Source organism: Microcaecilia unicolor, chromosome 1 (assembly GCF_901765095.1).
Source record: "Microcaecilia unicolor chromosome 1, aMicUni1.1, whole genome shotgun sequence".
Lineage (NCBI taxonomy): Eukaryota > Metazoa > Chordata > Amphibia > Gymnophiona > Siphonopidae > Microcaecilia > Microcaecilia unicolor.
Window position 1 is genome coordinate 637,016,346 of NC_044031.1, and position 25,729 is coordinate 637,042,074.

The 25,729-nt window shown below is 47.8% G+C and overlaps 1 protein-coding gene across 1 annotated transcript in view; it reads right to left on the reverse strand.

Annotated features, from left to right (window-relative positions):
- The window catches only part of LOC115481957 (olfactory receptor 1019-like), a 74,876-nt gene that overhangs the window by 28,921 nt on the left and 20,226 nt on the right, over positions 1–25,729 (reverse strand). The window lies entirely within an intron of this gene.

The following is a 25,729-nucleotide window of genomic DNA, read 5'->3' on the forward strand; positions in this document are numbered from 1 at the left end:
CTCTCAGACACCTTGTTCCAAAATTGCTCCCCTCTATCTTACATCTGGTTTTAGAAAAGCTAGATAACATATTACAGTTCCTTCTGATATCTCATTTGGCCCAGTCTAAAATAAAAATCAATTTACTATGATGTCTTCTTTGACTGGGTGACCAAACAGTTGGATGTGGGAGGGGCACTTGATGTGGTATACTTGGATTTCAGCAAAGTCTTTGACCCGGTTCCGTACAGGCGACTGATAAATAAATTGAGTGCCCTCAGTGTGGGACCTAGAGTAACAGATTGGGTAAAACATTGGTTGAATGGTAGGAGACAGAGGGTGGTGGTAAATGGAGCTTGTTCTGAAGAAAAGGAGGTCGTCAGTGGAGTACCGCAGGGATCAGTCCTAGGGCCAGCTCTTTTTAATGTCTTTGTGAGCGATATTGCGGAAGGGCTGTCTGGTAAGTTTTGTCTCTTTGCGGATGATACAAAACTCTGCAACATGGTGGACACCCTGGATGGTGTGAATGACATGAGGAAGGACCTAGTGAAGCTAGAGGAATGGACCGATATTTGGCAACTAAGGTTTAATCCCAAAAAATGCAGAGTCTTGCACTTGGGTTGCAAAAATCCGAGGGAACGGTACAGTATAGGGGGTGTAGTGCTTCAGCGTGCGAAGGAAGAGCGGGACTTGGGGGTGATTGTGTCGGACGACCTTAAAGCTTTCAAACAGGTAGAAAAAGATATGGCCAAAGCCAGAAGGATGTTTGGGTGCATAAAGAGAGGATTGACCAGCAGGAAAAAGGAGGTGATAGGGCCGTTGTATAAGTCTCTGGTGAGGCCTCATTTGGAGTACTGCGTGCAGTTCTGGAAACCACACCTACGGAAAGATATAAACAGCATGGAGTCGATCCAGAGGGTGGCTACAAAATTAGTAAGCGGTCTTGAATGCAAAAATTATAGGGACAGGCTTATTAACCTCAACACGTATACGCTGGAAGAGAGGAGGGAGAGAGGAGACATGATAGAGACGTTTAAATATCTCAAGGGCATTTATGTACAGGAAGAGAGCCTTTTTCAAATGAAGGAGAGCTCTGGAATGAGGGGACATATGACAAAGATAAGAGGGAATAGGCTTAGGAGTAACCTAAGGAAATACTATTTCATAGAAAGGGTGGTGGAGGCGTGGAATGGCCTCCCGGTGGAGGTTGTGGAGTCGAGGACTGTTCCAGAATTTAAAAAGGCATGGGATAAGCATGTGGGATCACTTAGGAACAGGAAGAAATAGAGGTTACAGAGGATGGGCAGACTGGATGGATCATATGGCCTTTATCTGCCGTCATGTTTCTATGTTTCTATGGACCAGAGAACTGGTGACCATAAAACATCTTTTATGCCTACGTCCTGTACCTTAGCAAATCTGTGGGCCAAAATATCCAACCAATGACCTTTATCATGAGTAGAATCAACCCTTGGAAAAATTAAATCCCACATAGATTAAAAAATAAAATCCATCAGGTTCTGAGCATCTCCATTATTCAAATCATCCAAGTGCAAATTTATGTCACTTAATAAGACCGTATTACTATTATTAATACAGTTATTAGACATAAAATTCATAAAAACTTCCTGGGCATCTTTCCAATTTCCAGGTGGACAGTAAAATAATATAAAACTAATATTCTCCTGTTCTGTACTGTCACTAACCCCCCCTGTTTACTAAGCCACACTAGCAGCTGCCAGGTGGTAATGCTGACACAGTCCATTCATAGTGGATGGGCTGTGTTGGTATTAGCACACCGGTAGCAGCTAGCATGGCTTAGTAAAAGGGAAGGGGGTAAGTTTGCAGGCTAGAATCTCCAATGGTGGGGGGATACATGCTCAGATCTAGTTTTAAATGTTTTATAAAAAAAATCCCCATAGCTGATAAGATAGATCATACATATCACATACAAAATCATCTAACTGGTGAAACACAGATAACTTCAATACTTTGGCAATCACAGGTAATGTTGAAATAGGTCAGTAATTAGACAGCACATTACTCCCTACTGTACATGAACATAATATTGCATTGGTTTTTAATAATAAGAGGTATATAAATATAGTGGAATTTTCAGCATATAGATTCATCATAGATACCTAGGTTTTGCTGAAATTATGTGTTTTCCTGCCATGTTATCCCATTTTGGTGTGTAACAGTCATTCTAGCGTGGAAGAAATACACTAAATTGGTGCCTAACTTATGGCACACTGTATAGAATTGGGGTAATTGAGTATAACGCTTTAACAGGGTGCCTAGGATAAGAGGATAAATAGGAACCTATTTTAAGCCTATTCTATAAAGAAAAATAGGTGCCTATTTTTCTTAATAGAATACTAATACAAGTGGCAAAAAATGGGCTTATATTTAAGGCACGATCACTTGCAATAACCCTAGTATCAGTGCCTGCACCTAGATGTTAGCCAGAATGCATGCAAATTATGGAATTTATTAATTTATGCACATATTTGCATGATTTACCCATGCTCCACCCACCTCTCCCCATATTGGACTTGGCACGCTCACACTGCACGAATCCGAACATTTAACCTTCTCCCCCTGGAACAAGTAATCTATTTTCCTGAACATGCAAACTGCTCTTTCCTTCAGTAAACTGTAAGCCACATTTAACCTACCACTAAGAAGGAAAATGTGGAGTACAAGTGCAATAAATAAATAAATATACATGCCTGCCAACAAAGTACGCACCATCAAATCATGCCATGTACTTTTTCACTAGTCATTTAAGTACATCAATGGTTACTTTTGCACATCAATGACTAGAATACTGCCAGGCAGTTTCTTATAAAATCACCCCCATAGTGCTGCTAAAAATTCTGATATGCAGCTTATCCACTTAGCACTGGCAACTAAGTATTTAATAAATAAACATAAGTCCTTTTGAATATTGGCCAAGGCGTTTCTATTCCAGATTGAATATTGAGATCTCAGGAAAAAATAATTTGTAAGGATACCTAGGGTAAAGGAAATGGCAATTAACCCTGAGAGACAATTCATCTTGACAGTATTAGATTGATGGAAAGGATTGGTACAAGATCTCAGCAGGTATTTAGATCCTGGTTTTCAAACACTAGGCTGCATTTGGAGTTGCCACTGTCACTGGAATAAATTAAGCGCTGGTATTTAACTCAGTCTGTATATTCAGAGCCACTATAGGTAGAGGTGCTGAATATTTACCAATGAAGGTACCAGGACCATCCATTTGGTTTAAGCCTTCTTTTCATTGGGCCTACTAAACCCATGGATAAATTACATGAATAAAGCGAATGCTACATACCTGTAGAAGGTATTCTCCGAGGACAGCAGGCTGATTGTTCTCACTGATGGGTGACGTCCACGGCAGCCCCTCCAATCGGAAACTTCACTAGCAAAGTCCTTTGCTAGCCCTCGCGCGGCCGTCTTCCCGCCCGAAACCGGCTCGAGCCGGCCAGTCCAGTATGTAGCAAGACAATACACTTCAAGGGAAGACACAACTCCAAAGGGGAGGCGGGCGGGTTTGTGAGAACAATCAGCCTGCTGTCCTCGGAGAATACCTTCTACAGGTATGTAGCATTCGCTTTCTCCGAGGACAAGCAGGCTGCTTGTTCTCACTGATGGGGTATCCCTAGCCCCCAGGCTCACTCAAAACAACAACATTGGTCAATTGGGCCTCGCAACGGCGAGGACATAACTGAGATTGACCTAAAAAATTTACCAACTAACTGAGAGTGTAGCCTGGAACAGAACAAACAGGGCCCTCGGGGGGTGGAGTTGGATCCTAAAGCCCAAACAGGTTCTGAAGAACTGACTGCCCGAACCGACTGTCACGTCGGGTATCCTGCTGCAGGCAGTAATGAGATGTGAATGTGTGGACAGATGACCACGTCGCAGCTTTGCAAATTTCCTCCATGGTGGCTGACTTCAAGTGGGCTACCGACGCTGCCATGGCTCTAACATTATGAGCCGTGACATGACCCTCAAGAGCCAGCCCAGCCTGGGCGTAAGTGAAGGAAATGCAATCTGCTAGCCAATTGGATATGGTGCGTTTCCCTACAGCCACTCCCCTCTTGTTGGGATCAAAAGAAACAAACAATTGGGCGGACTGTCTGTGGGGCTGTGTCCGCTCCAGATAGAAGGCCAATGCTCTCTTGCAGTCCAATGTGTGCAGCTGACGTTCAGCAGGGCAGGAATGAGGACGGGGAAAGAATGTTGGCAAGACAATTGACTGGTTCAGATGGAACTCCGACACAACCTTTGGCAGAAACTTAGGGTGAGTACGGAGGACTACTCTGTTGTGATGAAATTTGGTGTAAGGGGCCTGGGCTACCAGGGCCTGAAGCTCACTGACTCTACGAGCCGAGGTAACTGCCACCAAGAAAATGACCTTCCAGGTCAAGTACTTCGGATGGCAGGAATTCAGTGGCTCGAAAGGAGGTTTCATCAGCTGGGTGAGAACGACATTGAGATCCCATGACACTGTAGGAGGCTTGACAGGGGGCTTTGACAAAAGCAAACCTCTCATGAAGCGAACAACTAAAGGCTGTCCTGAGATCGGCTTACCTTCCACTTGGTAATGGTATGCACTGATTGCACTAAGGTGAACCCTTACGGAGTTGGTCTTCAGACCAGACTCAGACAAGTGGAGAAGGTATTCAAGCAGGGTCTGTGTAGGACAAGAGCGAGGATCTAGGGCCTTGCTGTCACACCAGACGGCAAACCTCCTCCAATGAAAGAAGTAACTTCTCTTAGTGGAGTCTTTCCTGGAAGCAAGCAAGATGCGGGAGACACCCTCTGGCAGACCCAAAGAGGCAAAGTCTACGCCCTCAACATCCAGGCCGTGAGAGCCAGGGACTGGAGGTTGGGATGCAGAAGAGCCCCTTCGTCCTGCGTGATGAGGGTCGGAAAACACTCCAATCTCCACGGTTCTTCGGAGGATAACTCCAGAAGAAGAGGGAACCAGATCTGACGCGGCCAAAAGGGAGCAATCAGAATCATGGTGCCTCGGTCTTGCTTGAGTTTCAACAAAGTCTTCCCCACCAGAGGAATGGGAGGATAAGCATACAGCAGACCTTCCCCCCAATCCAGGAGGAAGGCATCCGACGCCAGTCTGCCGTGGGCCTGAAGCCTGGAACAGAACTGAGGGACCTTGTGGTTCACTTGAGATGCGAAGAGATCCACCAGGGGGGTGCCCCACGCCTGGAAGATCTGTCGCACCACACGGGAATTGAGCGACCACTCGTGAGGTTGCATAATCCTGCTCAACCTGTCGGCCAGACTGTTGTTTACGCCTGCCAGATATGTGGCTTGGAGCACCATGCCTTGACGGCGAGCCCAGAGCCACATGCTGACGGCTTCCTGACACAGGGGGCGAGATCCGGTGCCCCCCTGCTTGTTGACATAGTACATGGCAACCTGATTGTCTGTCTGAATTTGGATAATTTGATGGGACAGCCGATCTCTGAAAGCCTTCAGAGCGTTCCAGATCGCTCGCAACTCCAGAAGATTGATCTGTAGATCGCTTTCTTGGAGGGACCACCTTCCTTGGGTGTGAAGCCCATCGACATGAGCTCCCCATCCCAGGAGAGACGCATCCGTGGTCAGCACTTTTTGAGGCTGAGGAATTTGGAAGGGACGTCCCAGAGTCAAATTGGAGCAAATCGTCCACCAATACAGGGATTCGAGAAAACTCGTGGACAGGTGGATCACGTCCTCTAGACCCCCGGCGGCCTGATACCACTGGGAGGCTAGGGTCCATTGAGCAGATCTCATGTGAAGGCGGGCCATGGGAGTCACATGAACTGTGGAAGCCATGTGGCCCAGCAATCTCAACATCTGCCGAGCTGTGATCTGCTGGGACGCTCGCACCCGCGAGACGAGGGACAACAAGTTGTTGGCCCTCGCCTCTGGGAGATAGGCGCGAGCCGTCCGAGAATCCAGCAGGGCTCCGATGAATTCGAGTTTCTGCACTGGGAGAAGATGGGACTTTGGGTAATTTATCACAAACCCCAGTAGCTCCAGGAGGCGAATAGTCATCTGCATGGACTGCAGGGCTCCTGCCTCGGATGTGTTCTTCACCAGCCAATCGTCGAGATATGGGAACACGTGCACTCCCAGCCTGCGAAGCGCCGCTGCTACCACAGCTAGGCACTTTGTGAACACCCTGGGCGCAGAGGCGAGCCCAAAGGGTAGCACACAGTACTGGAAGTGGCGTGCGCCCAGCTGAAATCGCAGATACTGTCTGTGAGCTGGCAGTATCGGGATGTGTGTGTAGGCATCCTTCAAGTCCAGAGAGCATAGCCAATCGTTTTGCTGAATCATGGGGAGAAGGGTGCCCAGGGAAAGCATCCTGAACTTTTCTTTTACGAGATATTTGTTCAGGGCCCTTAGGTCTAGGATGGGACGCATCCCCCCTGTTTTCTTTTCCACAAGGAAGTACCTGGAATAGAACCCCAGCCCTTCTTGCCCGGATGGCACGGGCTCGACCGCATTGGCGCTGAGAAGGGCGGAGAGTTCCTCTGCAAGTACCTGCTTGTGCTGGAAGCTGTAGGACTGAGCTCCCGGTGGACAATTTGGAGGTTGAGAGGCCAAATTGAGGGTGTATCCTTGCCGGACTATTTGGAGAACCCACTGATCGGAGGTTATGAGAGGCCACCTTTGGTGAAAAGCTTTCAACCTCCCTCCGACAGGCAGGTCGCCCGGCACTGACACTTGGATGTCGGCTATGCTCTGCTGGAGCCAGTCAAAAGCTCGCCCCTTGCTTTTGCTGGGGAGCCGCGGGGCCTTGCTGATTCGCACGCTGCTGACGAGAGCGAGCGCGCTGGGGCTTAGCCTGGGCCGCAGGCTGTCGGGAAGGAGGATTGTACCTACGCTTGCCAGAAGTATAGGGAACAGTCTTCCTTCCCCCGAAAAATCGTCTACCTGTAGAGGTAGAAGCTGAAGGCTGCCGGCGGGCGAACTTGTCGAATGCGGTGTCCCGCTGGTGGAGAGACTCTACCACCTGCTCGACTTTTTCGCCAAAAATGTTATCCGCACGGCAAGGCAAGTCCGTAATCCGCTGCTGGATTCTATTCTCCAGGTCGGCGGCACGCAGCCATGAGAGCCTGCGCATCACCACACCTTGAGCAGCGGCCCTGGACGCAACATCAAAAGTGTCATAAACTCCTCTGGCCAGGAATTTTCTGCACGCCTTCAGCTGCCTGACCACCTCCTGAAAAGGCTTGGCTTGCTCAGGGGGAAGAGCATCAACCAAGCCCGCCAACTGCCGCACATTATTCCGCATGTGTATGCTCGTGTAGAGCTGGTAAGACTGGATCTTGGACACGAGCATAGAGGAATGGTAGGCCTTCCTCCCAAAGGAGTCTAAGGTTCTAGCGTCCTTGCCCGGGGGCGCCGAAGCATGTTCCCTAGAACTCTTAGCCTTCTTTAGGGCCAAATCCACAACTCCAGAGTCATGAGGCAACTGAGTGCGCATCAGCTCTGGGTCCCCATGGATCCGGTACTGGGACTCGATCTTCTTGGGAATGTGGGGATTAGTTAATGGCTTGGTCCAGTTCGCAAGCAATGTCTTCTTCAGGACATGGTGCAAGGGAACAGTGGACGCTTCCTTAGGTGGAGAAGGATAGTCCAGGAGCTCAAACATTTCAGCCCTGGGCTCGTCCTCCACAACCACCGGGAAGGGGATGGCCGTAGACATCTCCCGGACAAAGGAGGCAAAAGACAGACTCTCGGGAGGAGAAAGCTGTCTCTCAGGAGAGGGAGTGGGATCAGACGGAAGACCCTCAGACTCCTCGTCAGAGAAATATCTGGGATCTTCCTCTTCCTCCCACGAGGCCTCACCCTCGGTGTCAGACACAAGTTCACGGACCTGTGTCTGCAACCTCGCCCTGCTCGACTCCGTGGAACCCCGTCCACGATGGGGGCGTCGAGAGGTAGACTCCCTCGCCCGCATCGGCGAAGCTCCCTCCGCCGACGTAGTCGGGGAGCCTTCCTGGGAGGTGGCCGCGGTCGGTACCGCACGCGGTACCGACGTCGGGGACCTCAACCTGGGCGATGGGCCAGCCGGCGCCACGCTCGACGGTACCGGTGGCGCAAGCACCGCCGGTACCGGAGGGGTAGGGCGCAACAGCTCTCCCAGAATCTCTGGGAGAACGGCCCGGAGGCTCTCGTTTAGAGCGGCTGCAGAGAAAGGCTGAGAGGTCGATGCAGGCGTCGACGTCAGTACCTGTTCCGGGCGTGGAGGCTGTTCCGGGCTGTCCAGAGCGGAGCGCATCGACACCTCCTGAACAGAGGGTGAGCGGTCCTCTCGGTGCCGATGCCTGCTGGGTGCCGAATCCCTCGGCGACCCAGAGCTCTCGGTGCCGACACGGGGAGGAGACCGGTGTCGATGCTTCTTCGATTTCTTCCGAAGCATGTCACCGGAGCTCCCCGGCACCGACGAGGAGGACGTCGAATCCATCCGTCGCTTCCTCGGGGCCGAGACTGAAGAAGGTCGATCTCGGGGGGGCTGTACCGCAGGAGCCCTCAGGGTAGGCGGAGACCCACCCGAGGGCTCACCGCCACCAGCAGGGGAATGGACAGCCCTCACCTGCACTCCACCCGATGCACCACCGTCCGACGACATCAGCAGACGAGGTCCTGGTACCACCGACGTCGATGCAGCTATCCGATGTCTCGGCGCCGATGCAGAGGCCCGATGCCTCGATGCACTCGATGCAGGGGCGGCCGAGGAAGATGGTCTGGACGCTGACGACGTCGATGCACTCGAAGATCCCGGTGCCGATGCCGACGAAGAGCCCGAGAACAACACGTTCCACTGGGCTAGTCTCGCTACCTGAGTCCGCCTTTGAAGCAGGGAACACAGACTGCAGTTCTGAGGGCGGTGCTCGGCCCCCAGACACTGAAGACACGACGAGTGTCGATCAGTGAGCGAGATAACCCGGGCGCACTGGGTGCACTTCTTGAAGCCGCTGGAAGGCTTCGATGTCATGGGCGGAAAAATCACGCCGGCGAAATCAAAAGCCGAAATGGCGAAATTTGAAGCACCAAATTTAGAGGGAGAAAAAATCTCGACCGAGGCCGAAAAGAGGCCTACCCCGACGACGAAAGAAAACTTACCGGGGCAAAAAAGCTGGAAGTACGGGGAGGATTTACACGAAACCCGGCGGGGGGTTTCCGGAGCACTTCCCGACTAGTGACAAAGCTTTCCCGAAGGAAAAAAACACGTTCAAAACAAATTGGACGCGCGAGGTCGACTTTCCGGGGCTCGACACGGCGAAAACACGACCGTACCGAGTGCGGACAAAAGAAGACTGGCCGGCTCGAGCCGGTTTCGGGCGGGAAGACGGCCGCGCATGCGCGGTGCGCGCGGGCGCGCGAGGGCTAGCAAAGGACTTTGCTAGTGAAGTTTCCGATTGGAGGGGCTGCCGTGGACGTCACCCATCAGTGAGAACAAGCAGCCTGCTTGTCCTCGGAGAACTGCTGATATCATTGCTAAATGGTTATCCTCCCGGATTCTACATAGCACGACTTAAGTTGTGCATGTAAATTCAGTCGTATTCTGGATTTATGTGTGCAACTCAGTGGCGTAGCCACAGGTGGGCCAGTGCCCACCCATTTATGGCTCAGGCCCACCCAACAGTAGCACATGTTTAGTGGTAACTGGTGCGAATCCTAAGCTCTGCCAGCTGAAGATTTCCCCCTGATGGTAACGAAAACGCTATTCTCCACAACACCGGCACCTGCGCATGCTCAATTTTCAGTGCATTCCTGCTGTCAAGGTGGAAAGAAGCGTTTTCCCACCAGCTGAGATTTTTTTTTTTTTTGGGAGGGGGGGAGAGAGAACACTTGGTGCCCACCCAATTCTTGCCTAGGCCCACCCAAACTGTTGTCTGGCTACGCCCCTGGTGCAACTTAATTAGATAACAATCCAATCATTGCTGAAAATTGCCACTTTTCAAGCAATTATTGACACTAATTGGCATGAATTAGAACTTATGTACATAAGTGTCTAAGCCCATTCTATAACAAGATGTGTGTAAATTCTAAGTTGCATGGCCATGGGCATGGAATGGGCGGGTCATGGGTATTTTAAAATCTATGCATGTTGTCATAGAATACACTCAGAAACACAAAAAAAGCAACACTGGGCCTTCAAGACTGAGACAACAGGAGTCCTTTATTAACAAATGACCCGACACGGGCTGTGTTTCGGCGTTAAACAATGCCTGCCTCAGGGGTCAGGATTTAGTTATGAAGTGTGCAAAATGTGTAAATCCAGTGCCTCAATGGATGGAGAAAATATTCAAAGGCGAGCATATCTGTTCAAAAGAAAAAACGCCTAGTAACGATAAGGCTCCTGTGGTAACCTGTTTGTTGTCATAACCGATTTATGCCGGTTATGCCAACGAACAGGTTACATATACACTCACTGTTGAATATTTTCTCCGTCCATTGAGGCATTGGATTTACACATTTTGCACACTTTTTTTAAAAATACATTTGTACCCCACGCTTTCCCACTCATAGCAGATTCAATGTGGTTTACATATTATATACAGGTACTTATTTGTACCTGGGGCAATGGAGAGTTATGTGACTTGCCCAGAGTCACAAGGAGCTGCCTGTGCCTGCAGTGGGAATTGAACCCAGTTCCCCAGGACCAAAGTCCACCACTCTAACCACTAGGCCACTCAAAGACAGCAACTAAATCCTGACCCCTGAGGCAGGTGTCGTTTAACACCGAAACATGGCCCTTGTCGGGTCATTTGTTAACAAAGGACTCCCGTTGTCTTAGTCTTGAAGGCCCAGTGTTGCTTTTTTTGTTTGTATACTTCTTGTGTATGCTGTATTACCCACTCTGTTTGCTCTATAGAATACATTCAGCCCATGCCTAATTTAGGAGTCGGCGTTTACACCAAGTCTTACTTGGCGTAAACTGCCTACAACTAAATTTAGTCACTCGGATGGGCGCTCGGCATCTAATATAATAAAACGCACCGTGAACGTTCTGAAGACAACGTTCTGAAGTCACTCAAACACTCCCTGGCTGTAGGGTTCGTGGATTCATGGTGTGAAGCCAGCCAGCCGTCTCTGCCCCGCCCTCGCGTCAAACGTCATGACGTCGAGGGCGGAAAAAAAACGGATCGCACCCACGCACGGTGCGTTTTATTATATTACATTTACCTCCGTGGTGGTGGTTCCGGCAGCGCAGCGTCAGGGAAGGAGGCGACGCTCCCGACGTCTAGCCTTCCCTTCGTTTTGTTCCGCCTTCTTCTGACGTCAAGGATGACGTCAGAAGAAGGCGGAACACAGCGAAGGGAAGGCTAGACATCGGGAGCGCCGCCTCCTTCCCTGACGCTGCGCTGCCGGAACCGCCACGGAGGTAAATTTAAAAAGAAAAAAAAAAAGGGATGTTGGGGGGAGAGAAGAGGGTGGGCAGTAAAGTTGAACAATGGGAGCGGGAGGGCAGGGGAGAAACGACAGCATGGATGCGAAGGGGGGGGCATGGATGCGAAGGGGGGGGAAGAAGAGGGCGGGCCAGGCTGGGACATGGGAGAGAGAGAAGCATGGATGCGAGGGGGGGTCATGGAAGGGAGAGAGGGGAATTGCTGGAAAAGGATGAATGGAGGGGGCAGGGGACAGAGGAGCATGGATGGCCATGGATTGGGAGGGCAGGGCTCAGGGAGAGAGGGGAATTGCTGGATAGGGATGAATGGAGGGGACAGATGGGCATGGATTGATATGGATTGCAGGGCAGGGCTCAGGGAGAGAGGGGAATTGCTGGATAGGGATGAATGGAGGGGGCAGGTGACAGAGGAGCATGGATGGGCATGGATTGGGAGGGCAGGGCTCAGGGAGAGAGGGGAATTGCTGGAAAAGGATGAATGGAGGGGACAGATGGGGCATGGATTGGGAGGGCAGGGCTCACACTCTCTCTCTCTCATATACAATGTCTTTCTGACTCACACTCTCACACACTCTGTCTCACACTGTATCACATTCACTCTCTATGTGCCACACAGTCACTCACACACTCGCTTGGTCTCATACACTCACTCTCACAGAGAATCTGTGTCTCACACACACTCTCTCTCTCGCACACACACACACACTCTCTCTCACACTGTGTCTCACATACACACTTGCACACACTCTCATTCTCACACACACACTCTCTCACAAACACACTCACACCCAGACTCACTCTCTCTCTCACACACACACACTCACACTTTCACTCTGTCTCTCACACAGTCACTCTCAAATACACTCTCCCAAACATACACACTCCGAGGAAAACCTCGCTAGCGCCCATTTCATTTGTGTCAGAAACGGGCCTTTTTTACTAGTATTCTATAATTCACGCAGAAATTTAGGCTTATTTTAAAAAGTACAGCTAAATTTAGGCATGAATATGCCTAGGCGTATATTTTTCAGTGCCAATTTTTCAGGTGCTATATATAAAATCTAGACCCATATGTGTTGCTGCAGTCACTCTTCTCCTAACCTGGCCTACAGTTATAAAAATGGTATTTAGTGATTTAAATGGCCGGATAGTGTCCATATAATTTATAGAAATCTGTGAATAAGGGAGTTGGCCTACCAGCGGACAACACATATCTCCCTTTGCATATCAGACAGATTTTTATTTATGCAGTTCTTAGCAGATTAGGGTTAAACTTGGTAATTTGATTATTCCCTCACCTTAAATGTATTTTATATGATATGTTATAAAGTGCATGGGGCATTTATAATATGCAGTAAAGAAATTAAATTAAACAGAATAAAAATATTCTTAATACATTTCCAGCAGGCTGCAGTGTTTCAGCTGACACGACCTTCTACGCACATTCCCTATTGACACAGCTTAACTTTTTTGCCATGTATGAATTCTCCCAGGAAAATATTAAAAGCCAGAGAGAAGGCAAGTTAGAAATGTAATAACACATGCTATGTTATTTGTATACATTAAAACATTCTTAGTGATTTCTAAATGAGATTGCAGTTTATAATTTATCTTATAAACAAACCAATACAACCAACTGCAAATAAGGCAGAAAGAACTAGTGATGTCATAAAGGAAACCTTGTATCTGTGGAACTCATGAGATCGTGTCCATGGTGATTTCTCTTGAAGTCACTAAAGCAAAGAACTAACAGTAATACCATTTCCCACAATATCTGAAAGAATGCATCGTGCTAGAGTGAGAATCAGGGGGAGGAGATTCTCCTTTAAGGTTAGTTGTACAAGCTCAAAACTATTTATGTGTCTGATTCATGTACTAAATGAAAGTAGAACCCTTTTAGCTAACATTCCTCCCCCACCTTTATTTTTCAGTCTCACTTACAAACACCTGAGTCAGAGGTTTACAACACAGTCCTCAGGCCTCACCTAGCCAGTTGTTTGGATCCTTATGGGAGGTGTGCTGGTGGGGTGTGGATTAAGATTATCCTGTATAATGTTCAGTTGAAGAAGGCAGAGATGCCAAGTTACACAGTTTTAGAATGGAGATTTGGGGACAGGCCTGCATTTCTGACCACCCCAAAAATAAGATGATACCTTTTTTATTGGACATAACTTTCTTAATACATTTCTTGATTAGCTTTCAAAGGTTGCCCTTCTTCGTCAGATTGGAAATAAGCAAATGTTGGTAGATGTCAGTATATATAAGTGAAACATCAAAGCATTCCAGTGACAGTCTAACATGGCTGTCTCTCACCTATGCACCCCCATCCTGTTTGACTGTCACTGGAATGCTTTGATGTTTCACTTATATATACTGTCATCTACCAACATTTGCTTATTTCCAATCTGACGAAGAAGGGCATAAGGTATCATCTTATTTTCTTTTCCATTTTTATTTTGTTTTATTTCTGTTGATTACCTTAAAATGTCCAAAATCAGATTTGGACATCATATTGAAAATGTCCCTTCACATGTCTTGTAACTCTGAGGTGTTTTCCTCCTTTCATGCATACAATTGGTAATTTTTTCAAATCATTTTATTGGTTACAATTTTGACTCTTTTCTTGTTTGGTCTTACTCAACTGATTCATTTGTGTTATGTTATGTTTTAAAGGGTTCTCAACTAATGGAAGAACGGGAAGGTAAGAGGCATTAAAGAACACTTTTACATCTATGCTAGTGATATGGAACTGTGTTTAGTGATGCTGCTCATTATCTTCAGAAGCTTTTTTTAAATTGGCTTTTATAGCTCTCTTTACTGGTTTATTTGAGATAGTTCTGCCTTTTAATAATGAAAAGATTAATGATTGTTTTTAGTCCAACATTCTGTACTCAGGCCTTGGACACATAACTTTTACAGCTTCTCATCAGAACCAATGCTTTTAAAGTGACTGATTTTTAGGTTAAGCATTGGATCTTTATTTAAGACATAACCAGTGCTTTTTTTTTTGTGCTGGTATGCGACGGTACGGCGTACTGGCACCTTTTTTTTAGGTTGGAAGTTGTGCTAGAGCCGGCTCTCCGATGTTGTGCTGGAGCTGGCTCTCCTCCCTCCCCCGAGCTAGCCTGGAGTCCCTCCGTGCTGCCAGACGACCCTTCTGCCACCTGACCCGGCCGGCACCTGACCCAGCATTAAAAAAAAATCTACAAGCGACGGTGCGATGCCTCGCGTCTGAGTAAAAGAAGAAAAATCGCTTTGTCGGCCGGCCTTCCTTCACTGTGTCCCGCCCTCTGATGTAACTTCCGCAAGGGTGGGACACAGTGAAGGAAGGTCGGCCGACGAAGCGATTTTTCTTCTTTTACTCAGACGCGAGGCATCGCACCGCCGCTTGTAGATTTTTTTTTAATGCTTGGTCAGGTGCCGGCCGGGTCGGGTGGCAGAAAGGGGTCGTCTGGTGGCAGGTGGGGACTGGGTCGGGGATGGGGGCTCAGACGGGAGCGGGGCTCAGATGGCTCAGGTGGCTGGAGGGAGGGGGAGCAGGGGAACGAAGAGAGTCGCTGGACATGGGTGGAGGGCAGGGGGGACAGGAGGGTCACTGGACATGGGTGGCTGGAGGGGAGGGGGTTTCTGGACATAGGATGGCAGGGGAGGGCAGGGAGGACAGGAGGGTCGCTGGACATGGGTGGATGAAGGGGAGGGGGTTTCTGGACATAGGTGGATGGAGGGAAGGGCAGGGGGAGAGGAGGGTTGCTGGACATGGGTGGATGGAGGAGAGGGAAGGGAGAGAGAAGAAATGCTGGACATGAATGGATGGAGGGCAGGGGAGAGGAGGGCTGCTAGACATGGGTGGATGGAGGAGAGAGAAGAAATGCTGGGCATGGATGGAGGCGAGGGAAGAGAGAGGAAGGAGATGAGATGAGGGAAAAGGAAGAGAGGAGAAAAACTGCACATGGATGGAGAAAATAGGCAGAAGCTGGATCCACTGGACAGACAAGTCTGCGGAGGACCCAGCTTTTACTTATGGATATAGAGCAAGAAATGAAGAAGAAAGGAGGAAAGTAAAGAAATAAATGGAAAGGAAGCCCTGGAAACGGAGTTAAGAAGACAGATAGCAGCAGAATCAGATACTGGGCCAGCATGATCAGAAAAAGAAAGTCACCAGACAACAAAGGTAGAAAAAAATCATTTTATTTTCATTTTAGTGTCTGGAATATGTCCAATTTGAGAATTTACATCTGCTGTCTTATTTTGCACTGGGTATACTGGAGCTGTGACAGCTTACAGAAATTATTTATAATGAACAAAAATCACGTTATTTTTTTCTCCTATACTACTACTTGTATAATATTTTCAATGATGTCTGTTTATATGTGCCATGGCTGGTACAAGGGGTGTGGCCAATGTGGGCGTGGCTATAATAGGGGTGGGGTCATATGTGGTGACTCCGCACACAGTGAGTACCGGCACCCTTTTTTCTACAAAAAAAAGCACTGATTATGAATCAGTACAGAGCCATTAATGAAACATGGGTCTTTTTCTGACTTTGTAGGTTAAGCCCAGAAGAGTGAAAATACCACACACTAAACCTGGTATCAAAATCTAGTGGGACAGCTACTAATCCAAGACTTCCCAAACAGTCACGTTGTCAGGATATCCATAGTGAATATGCATGAGATAAATTTGCATACACTGGGTTTCAAATGTGTGCAAGTTTATCTCATGTAACTCATTGTGGATATCCTAAAAACCAAATTGGTTGTGAGGTCCCCAGGACTGGTTTGGGAAGTTCTGTAGTAATATATCTTCCCACTCTGGTGGAGTTCTTAGGTATCTGACAGCTGGTGCTTCTTAATCAGCTGTCTGAATGGTGCAGGCAGAGGGTTAGAAGCCAGCCTGGAATGCAGGAACTAGAAGATAGCTGGCACTCACAGAGGTATTAAGTTGTCGACGTCGGGTTACAGCACCGGCAGGTAACAGCAGCAGTCAGTGAAAAGTGTGCGAGCTGCTCGGCACTTCGGGAGCCTTCCTTTCCCTCGCTCAGAGCTGAGCGAGGAAAAGGAAGGCTCCCGAAGCGCCGAGCAGCTCGCACGCCTTTCGCTGCTGCTGCTGTTACCTGCCGGCGCTGTAACCTGACGTCAATGAGGTAACCTTTAAAATTCAGATGGAGGGGGGCTGGCCTTGGAGCTGGGAGGGTGGGAGGGACGTCGACGTGAGGTAACCTTTAAAATTCAGAGGGAGGGAGGTAGGGACTGGAGCTTGGGTGGTCGGGGTGGGGCGACGTCAGGCGCACCGTGCGGGGCCCCCTTCAGCACGAGGCCCTATGCGGTCGCCTCGGTCACCTCGCGCTAAGACCGGCCCTGGGTAAACCAGTGAGGGGACAAAGGGCTTTGTATATGAGATATGCTTTTAAATATTATGAACTGTGCATTTAATCAAAACATTATTCTTTTATATTAGTGGAGGGATGGCAAGAAGGAACAGACATTCTGGACTTCAAAAGAATGACTCCACTTGTCACTGAAAAGGTTTTACGAGATGCAGGAGTGCTTTCACCATTGCAAGACCAAAGAGCCCAAGAAACCTCTCCCTCAATAGTGACACAAGATGAAATGACTGTTAGCCTGAAAGACTCCATTGGGACAGAAACCAGTGAAGAGTCAGGGATTATTCTGCACCATGAAATGGCTACACTGGAGAGTGAGCCATCACATTATTCATGCCTTCATCGTGATATTTCAAATCCTCTTATAAGCTGTCCTGAATGTGGTGATGCTCAGTCAAAGGCAGTTGAATCTAAATCAAAGGCAGCTGGTGAACCTAAACCTGAAGTAGCCAAAGCGCCTACACCTGAGGCAGTCACTGAATCTAAACCTGAGGAAGCTCATGAAGCTACACCTGAGGCAGGAATTGAATCTGCACCTGAGGAAATCACTGAATCTAAATCTAAAATAGCTAGCGAACCTGCTCCTGAGGCAGCAGGTGAACCCACACCGGAGGTGGCTGGTGTACCTACACCCGAAGCGGCTGGTGCACCTACACCCGTGGCAGCTGCTGCACCTACACTCGATGCGGCTGCTGTACCTACACCTGATGCGGCTGCTGCACCTACACCTGAGGCGGCCGCTGCACCTACACCCGAGGCGGCTGCTGCTGCACCTATACCTGAAGCAGTAGGTGCACCTACACCCAAAGCAGCTGGTGAGCCTGCACCTGAGGCAGCTGGTGAGCCTACATCAGAGGCAGCTGGTGAGCCTACATCTGAGGCAGTTGGTGCACCTACACCTGAGACAGCTGGTGAACCTATACCTAAGACAGCTGGTGAACCTACACCCGAGGTAGCTGGTGAAGCTAAACCTGAAGTAGCTGGTGAAGCTGCTCCTGAGGTGGTTGGTGAAGCTGCATCCAAGGCAGCTGATGAATCTAAATCTACAGCAGAGATTGAATCTAAACCTGAAGCAGCTGGCGAAGTACAGGAAGGAAAATTAGAAGCTCCACAGACTGAAATTTCCAGTGGCAAACAAGAACAGGAGGAAGCAGCAAGCACTGGAGCCGAGGGTATAACTGGTGCTGCTCAAGAAATAAGTCCAGATGCTGAAGCACCAACAGATACTGACAAAGTTATCTTGGGAGCAGAGAGAATGATTTCTAAATCACAGTTGTCACCTGATACTGAAGTTACAAGGACAACTGACAAAACTGATGATTTTACTAAGAGAGTAGACAGAGTATTGTCTAAGACATCACAGTACATACCTGATAGTATTTCTGAGAGAGTGGATAGAGTGCTGTCTAAGACTACTCAGAAATCAGAGACAATGGTTTCTAAGATTTCAGATGCTGAAGATGGGACTACCGTTGAGAAAACAGATAAGTCATCAAGGAGTTCACAGACATCAATTTCTGTAAAAGTGAATCGTGGGGTCTCCAAGACCTTCAAAGTGCTAGCAGATAATATTGCTGAGAAAATAATGCTTTCTAAGACTTCCAATCTCACAAGTGAAAAGTCTTCAGAGAGAGTGGACAGACCAGTTTCTAAGACTTCAGTCACCTCAGCTGAAAAGGTCTCAGAGAAAATAGAGCGAATGATTTCAAAATCTCCGAAGAAAATGGAGCGAACAATTTCTAAGACTCTCTCACCAGAAAAATTTCCTGAGAAAATGGAGCGAAAGGTGTCAACCATCAGAGATGACAAGGGTTTTGAGAAAGCAGAGAGAATGATTTCTCAAGCAGCACAGTTAGGAGTTACTCAGGTTGATGTTCTACCATCTTCTGTTCCAACAGCTGAATATACCACACCACGAGCAATAGAAGTGGTTTCTGCAGAACCAGCAGCAGACACCACAGGGAAAGCAGAAAGTGTTTCAGAAGTAGCTAAGGTTACCACGACTTCTGTTGAACCTGCAGTAGAAAGTGTGTCCCCTGAAACTGTGAGTAGTGCTTACTTACCAGCTCAAGACACTGTAGTAGCCCGAATTGTTAGGGCCACTTCAGACACTTACACTACTTTAGAGCCAAAGCTAATACAAGTTGAACCACCACCAACTGGGTATTATGGGCAGATGAAAAGTTCTTCTAAAACCAGAATATCTGATTTTAGTAAAGGTCCTCCAACTGCCCCTGTGCTACAAGATGTTCCTGTGTGTGAAGAAGTACCTCCATGCTACATTGAACAAATTCCACAGGAAATATTAGTTCCTTCCCAGAAAGGACCAAAGCAGCCAGGAGACTATGTTAGACAGCTTCGCACAACTGCATTTCAATATCAAGGTCCACCACCATCCATGGCAGGAATGTATAGGTCACCTGCTGATTCAGCAACTTATCGTACAACTTATAGTCAGAGTATGCCAGACATGCCCCAATGGACACCAGATCGAGGTTTTATGGAAGATAATAGATACTACACAACTGAACCTTACACAAAAAGAGCAGAAGACATGGCTATGAGAGACCAAAGTAAGAAAATTATTGTAAATATTAATGAAAATATGAATGTTATTAGAATATCTTACATTGGTTCTAAGATAAATTGCTATTGTAGGTAAACCAGATGCTAGTTTTGTTACCTTTCTGATGTGCGCTGTTCTAATTTTATCTTTGTCTCTCTAGATGAGCAGTAATTTTTAAGCTGTTTATCTTTCCCAACATGCGCTCATACATCTCACATCAATCTGGTTTCTTGCTAGTTGACCTCATGTCACATGATTTCTAAACTCACCAGTTTTTTTCACCTAAGCTCCTACTGTCATTCTTCCAGGGCTTTTTTTGAGGGGGTACTCGGGTGTACTGAGTACCAGCACCTTTTCCATTGTCTGCTAAAATTGACCCATGGTCCCTAAGTTTTAATGAAAGAGCTCAGGCTCTACACACCAGTTCTGCCTTGTTATAGATTCTGTGACTGGTTGCAGGGAGCCTGGCTATTGTGAGGTGGGTCCCTCAGTGATCACCCCATCCCTGAAGGATGGTCTGGCATTTGAGTACCGGCACCTTTTTTGCTAGAAAAAATGCACTGGACATAACTCTGATTTCTCCTGATTAGAAGTGTAAGCATTTATACTGACTAGCTTTTAGGGTAAAAATAGGTGGATCTTTAGTTAAGGACTTTGATTTGTTCTGAGTATTTTAATTATTAATTAATTCATTTACGTATTGGGATTTATTAACCCTAAGGGCTGAAGGGGGGCACCTACATGTGGGTACAGTGGGTTTTAGGGGGGTTTTGAGGGCTCAACATTAACGACCCCAAGTGGAACAGGTAGGGGGGGTGGGGCCTTGGTCCACCTGCCTGAAATGCACTGCACCCACTAACAACTGCTCCAGGGACCTGCATATTGCTGTCAGGGTGCTGGGTATGACAATTCAGGCTGGCATTCAGGCTGGGAAAAAAGTTTTTAAAGTTGGGGTTTTTTTGGTGGGAGGGGGTTAATGACTACTGGGGGAGTCAGGGGAGGTGATCCCTGATTCCCTCTGGTGGTCATCTGGTGGAGTTCTTAGGTATCTGACAGCTGGTGCTTCTTAATCAGCTGTCTGAATGGTGCAGGCAGAGGGTTAGAAGCCAGCCTGGAATGCAGGAACTAGAAGATAGCTGGCACTCACAGAGGTATTAAGTTGTTATAAAATCTCTTTTCATGGTCTGAGTTTGTATAGCATAATGTAACTTTTGCTTTGCATTTCACGGCTTATGGTTTTTGTTTGGCTGTGCGCTAAAGTGCTCCTTTAATGAACAGAAATGTTAGCTATCACTTTGGTAAACCCAGAGCCGGTCTTAGCAAGTGTGGGGCCCTATGCAGACCAATTTGATGGGGCCCCACCCTAGCCCCGCCCCCACCCTAGCTCCAGGGCTGGCCACCCCTCCCTCCGAGCCGCTCCCTCCCAGCTCCAAGGCCCCCTCCCCCCTAGGGCCCCCAGCTCCCTCCCAGCTCCAAGGCCTCCCTCCCTCCCAGCTCCAAGGCCCCCCTCCGTCTGAATTTTAAAAGTTACCTCGTCGACGTCGGGTTACAGCACCGGCAGGTAACAGCAGCAGTCAGTGAAAAGTGTGCGAGCTGCTCGGCACTTCGGGAGCCTTCCTTTCCCTCGCTCAGAGCTGAGCGAGGAAAAGGAAGGCTCCCGAAGCACCGAGCAGCTCGCACGCCTTTCGCTGCTGCTGCTGTTACCTGCCGGCACTGTAACCTGACGTCAATGAGGTAACCTTTAAAATTCAGACGGAGGGGGGCTGGCCTTGGAGCTGGGAGGGTGGGAGGGACGTCGACGTGAGGTAACCTTTAAAATTCAGAGGGAGGGAGGTAGGGACTGGAGCTTGGGTGGTCGGGGTGGGGCGACGTCAGGCGCACCGTGCGGGGCCCCCTTCAGCACGAGGCCCTATGCGGTTGCCTCGGTCACCTCGCGCTAAGACCGGCCCTGGGTAAACCAGTGAGGGGACAAAGGGCTTTGTATATGAGATATGCTTTTAAATATTATGAACTGTGCATTTAATCAAAACATTATTCTTTTATATTAGTGGAGGGATGGCAAGAAGGAACAGACATTCTGGACTTCAAAAGAATGACTCCACTTGTCACTGAAAAGGTTTTACGAGATGCAGGAGTGCTTTCACCATTGCAAGACCAAAGAGCCCAAGAAACCTCTCCCTCAATAGTGACACAAGATGAAATGACTGTTAGCCTGAAAGACTCCATTGGGACAGAAACCAGTGAAGAGTCAGGGATTATTCTGCACCATGAAATGGCTACACTGGAGAGTGAGCCATCACATTATTCATGCCTTCATCGTGATATTTCAAATCCTCTTATAAGCTGTCCTGAATGTGGTGATGCTCAGTCAAAGGCAGTTGAATCTAAATCAAAGGCAGCTGGTGAACCTAAACCTGAAGTAGCCAAAGCGCCTACACCTGAGGCAGTCACTGAATCTAAACCTGAGGAAGCTCATGAAGCTACACCTGAGGCAGGAATTGAATCTGCACCTGAGGAAATCACTGAATCTAAATCTAAAATAGCTGGCGAACCTGCTCCTGAGGCAGCAGGTGAACCCACACCGGAGGTGGCTGGTGCACCTACACCCGAGGTGGCTGGTGCACCTACACCCGAGGCGGCTGGAGTGCCTACACCCGAAGCGGCTGCTGCACCTACACCCGAGGCAGCTGCTGCACCTACACCCGATGCGGCTGCTGTACCTACACCCGATGCGGCTGCTGCACCTACACCTGAGGCGGCCGCTGCACTTACACCCGAGGCGGCTGCAGCACCTATACCTGAAGCAGTTGGTGCAGCTACACCCAAAGCAGCTGGTGAGCCTGCACCTGAGGCAGCTGGTGAGCCTACATCAGAGGCAGCTGGTGAGCCTACACCAGAAGCAGTTGGCACACCTACATCTGAGGCAGTTGGTGCACCTACACCTGAGACAGCTGGTGAACCTACACCCGAGGTAGCTGGTGAAGCTAAACCTGAAGTAGCTGGTGAAGCTGCTCCTGAGGTGGCTGGTGAAGCTGCATCCAAGGCAGCTGATGAATCTAAATCTACAGCAGAGATTGAATCTAAACCTGAAGCAGCTGGCGAAGTACAGGAAGGAAAATTAGAAGCTCCACAGACTGAAATTTCCAGTGGCAAACAAGAACAGGAGGAAGCAGCAAGCACTGGAGTCGAGGGTATAACTGGTGCTGCTCAAGAAATAAGTCCAGATGCTGAAGCACCAACAGATACTGACAAAGTTATCTTGGGAGCAGAGAGAATGATTTCTAAATCACAGTTGTCACCTGATACTGAAGTTACAAGGACAACTGACAAAACTGATGATTTTACTAAGAGAGTAGACAGAGTATTGTCTAAGACATCACAGTACACACCTGATAGTATTTCTGAGAGAGTGGCTAGAGTGCTGTCTAAGACTACTCAGAAATCAGAGACAATGGTTTCTAAGATTTCAGATGCTGAAGATGGGACTACCGTTGAGAAAACAGATAAGTCATCAAGGAGTTCACAGACATCAATTTCTGTAAAAGTGAATCGTGGGGTCTCCAAGACCTTCAAAGTGCTAGCAGATAATATTGCTGAGAAAATAGATAGGATGCTTTCTAAGACTTCCAATCTCACAAGTGAAAAGTCTTCAGAGAGAGTGGACAGACCAGTTTCTAAGACTTCAGTCACCTCAGCTGAAAAGGTCTCAGAGAAAATAGAGCGAACGATTTCAAAATCTCCGAAGAAAATGGAGCGAACAATTTCTAAGACTCTCTCATCAGAAAAATTTCCTGAGAAAATGGAGCGAAAGGTGTCAACCATCAGAGATGACAAGGGTTTTGAGAAAGCAGAGAGAATGATTTCTCAAGCAGCACAGTTAGGAGTTACTCAGGTTGATGTTCTACCATCTTCTGTTCCAACAGCTGAATATACCACACCACGAGCAATAGAAGTGGTTTCTGCAGAACCAGCAGCAGACACCACAGGGAAAGCAGAAAGTGTTTCAGAAGTAGCTAAGGTTACCACGACTTCTGTTGAACCTGCAGTAGAAAGTGTGTCCCCTGAAACTGTGAGTAGTGCTTACTTACCAGCTCAAGACACTGTAGTAGCCCGAATTGTTAGGGCCACTTCAGACACTTACACTACTTTAGAGCCAAAGCTAATACAAGTTGAACCACCACCAACTGGGTATTATGGGCAGATGAAAAGTTCTTCTAAAACCAGAATATCTGATTTTAGTAAAGGTCCTCCAACTGCCCCTGTGCTACAAGATGTTCCTGTGTGTGAAGAAGTACCTCCATGCTACATTGAACAAATTCCACAGGAAATATTAGTTCCTTCCCAGAAAGGACCAAAGCAGCCAGGAGACTATGTTAGACAGCTTCGCACAACTGCATTTCAATATCAAGGTCCACCACCATCCATGGCAGGAATGTATAGGTCACCTGCTGATTCAGCAACTTATCGTACAACTTATAGTCAGAGTATGCCAGACATGCCCCAATGGACACCAGATCGAGGTTTTATGGAAGATAATAGATACTACACAACTGAACCTTACACAAAAAGAGCAGAAGACATGGCTATGAGAGACCAAAGTAAGAAAATTATTGTAAATATTAATGAAAATATGAATGTTATTAGAATATCTTACATTGGTTCTAAGATAAATTGCTATTGTAGGTAAACCAGATGCTAGTTTTGTTACCTTTCTGATGTGTGCTGTTCTAATTTTATCTTTGTCTCTCTAGATGAGCAGTAATTTTTAAGCTGTTTATCTTTCCCAACATGCGCTCATACATCTCACATCAATCTGGTTTCTTGCTAGTTGACCTCATGTTACATGATTTCTAAACTCACCAGGTTTTTTTCACCTAAGCTCCTACTGTCATTCTTCCAGGGCTTTTTTTGAGGGGGTACTCGGGGGTACTGAGTACCAGCACCTTTTCCATTGTCTGCTAAAATTGACCCATGGTCCCTAAGTTTTAATGAAAGAGCTCAGGCTCTACACACCAGTTCTGCCTTGTTATAGATTCTGTGACTGGTTGCAGGGAGCCTGGCTATTGTGGGGTGGGTCCCTCAGTGATCACCCCATCCCTGAAGGATGGTCTGGCATTTGAGTACCGGCACCTTTTTTGCTAGAAAAAATGCACTGGACATAACTCTGATTTCTCCTGATTAGAAGTGTAAGCATTTATACTGACTAGCTTTTAGGGTAAAAATAGGTGGATCTTTAGTTAAGGACTTTGATTTGTTCTGAGTATTTTAATTATTAATTAATTCATTTACGTATTGGGATTTATTAACCCTAAGGGCTGAAGGGGGGCACCTACATGTGGGTACAGTGGGTTTTAGGGGGGTTTTGAGGGCTCAACATTAACGACCCCAAGTGGAACAGGTAGGGGGGGTGGGGCCTTGGTCCACCTGCCTGAAATGCACTGCACCCACTAACAACTGCTCCAGGGACCTGCATATTGCTGTCAGGGTGCTGGGTATGACAATTCAGGCTGGCATTCAGGCTGGGAAAAAAAGTTTTTAAAGTTGGGGGTTTTTTGGTGGGAGGGGGTTAGTGACTACTGGGGGAGTCAGGGGAGGTGATCCCTGATTCCCTCTGGTGGTCATCTGGTCAGTAGGGCACTATTTGTGGACTTGGACCAAACACAAAGTGTCCAAAAAAAACGGACCAAATTCTCATCAGGGCCGGCTTTCTTTTTTGATTATCGAGTGAAGCCGGCCATCTCAATGTACGCCCCCGTCCCGCCTTCGCTACCAAGCCGACACGCCCCCTTTGGAGTTTAGCCAGCCCCGCTACAGGACGGCAGTTGAAGACGGCCAAATTCGGCTTTCCATTATACCGATTTGGCCGGGTTTAGGAGATGGGCGGCCATCTCCCGATTTGTGTCGGAAGATGGTCGGCGTTCTTGTTTGAAAATGAGCTGGATAGTGATCTTGTTAAGTCATGTATTACTGCAGACATTGGACTTGGTCAAGAGTGCTTGCTGAGGCTATTTTGACACTGACTAGCTTAAAATGATGAAAGAAAGACATCTGTGGGGTTTTGGGTGATTGTACAATTGATTTTATGAATTAAATTGTTATATTTATTAAATAAAATGTATATGTTAATAAAGCTGCTGCCTTTCATTATGCCAGACATGAGTTTTGTAGTAATTGATGTAAAATCTTGTTGAGCATGGCTTGGTACAAATGCTGATTTTAGGAGACTCACAGCCTTGGATTACAGCAGCTGAGCCAGCCCATGCAGTGACAGAATGGTGGTGGTGGGGGGGTGGAGGTTAAATTAAAGGTCAAATCAGGTATAGGTAAGATTGTGGATGGCTAATTTAGAAACTTG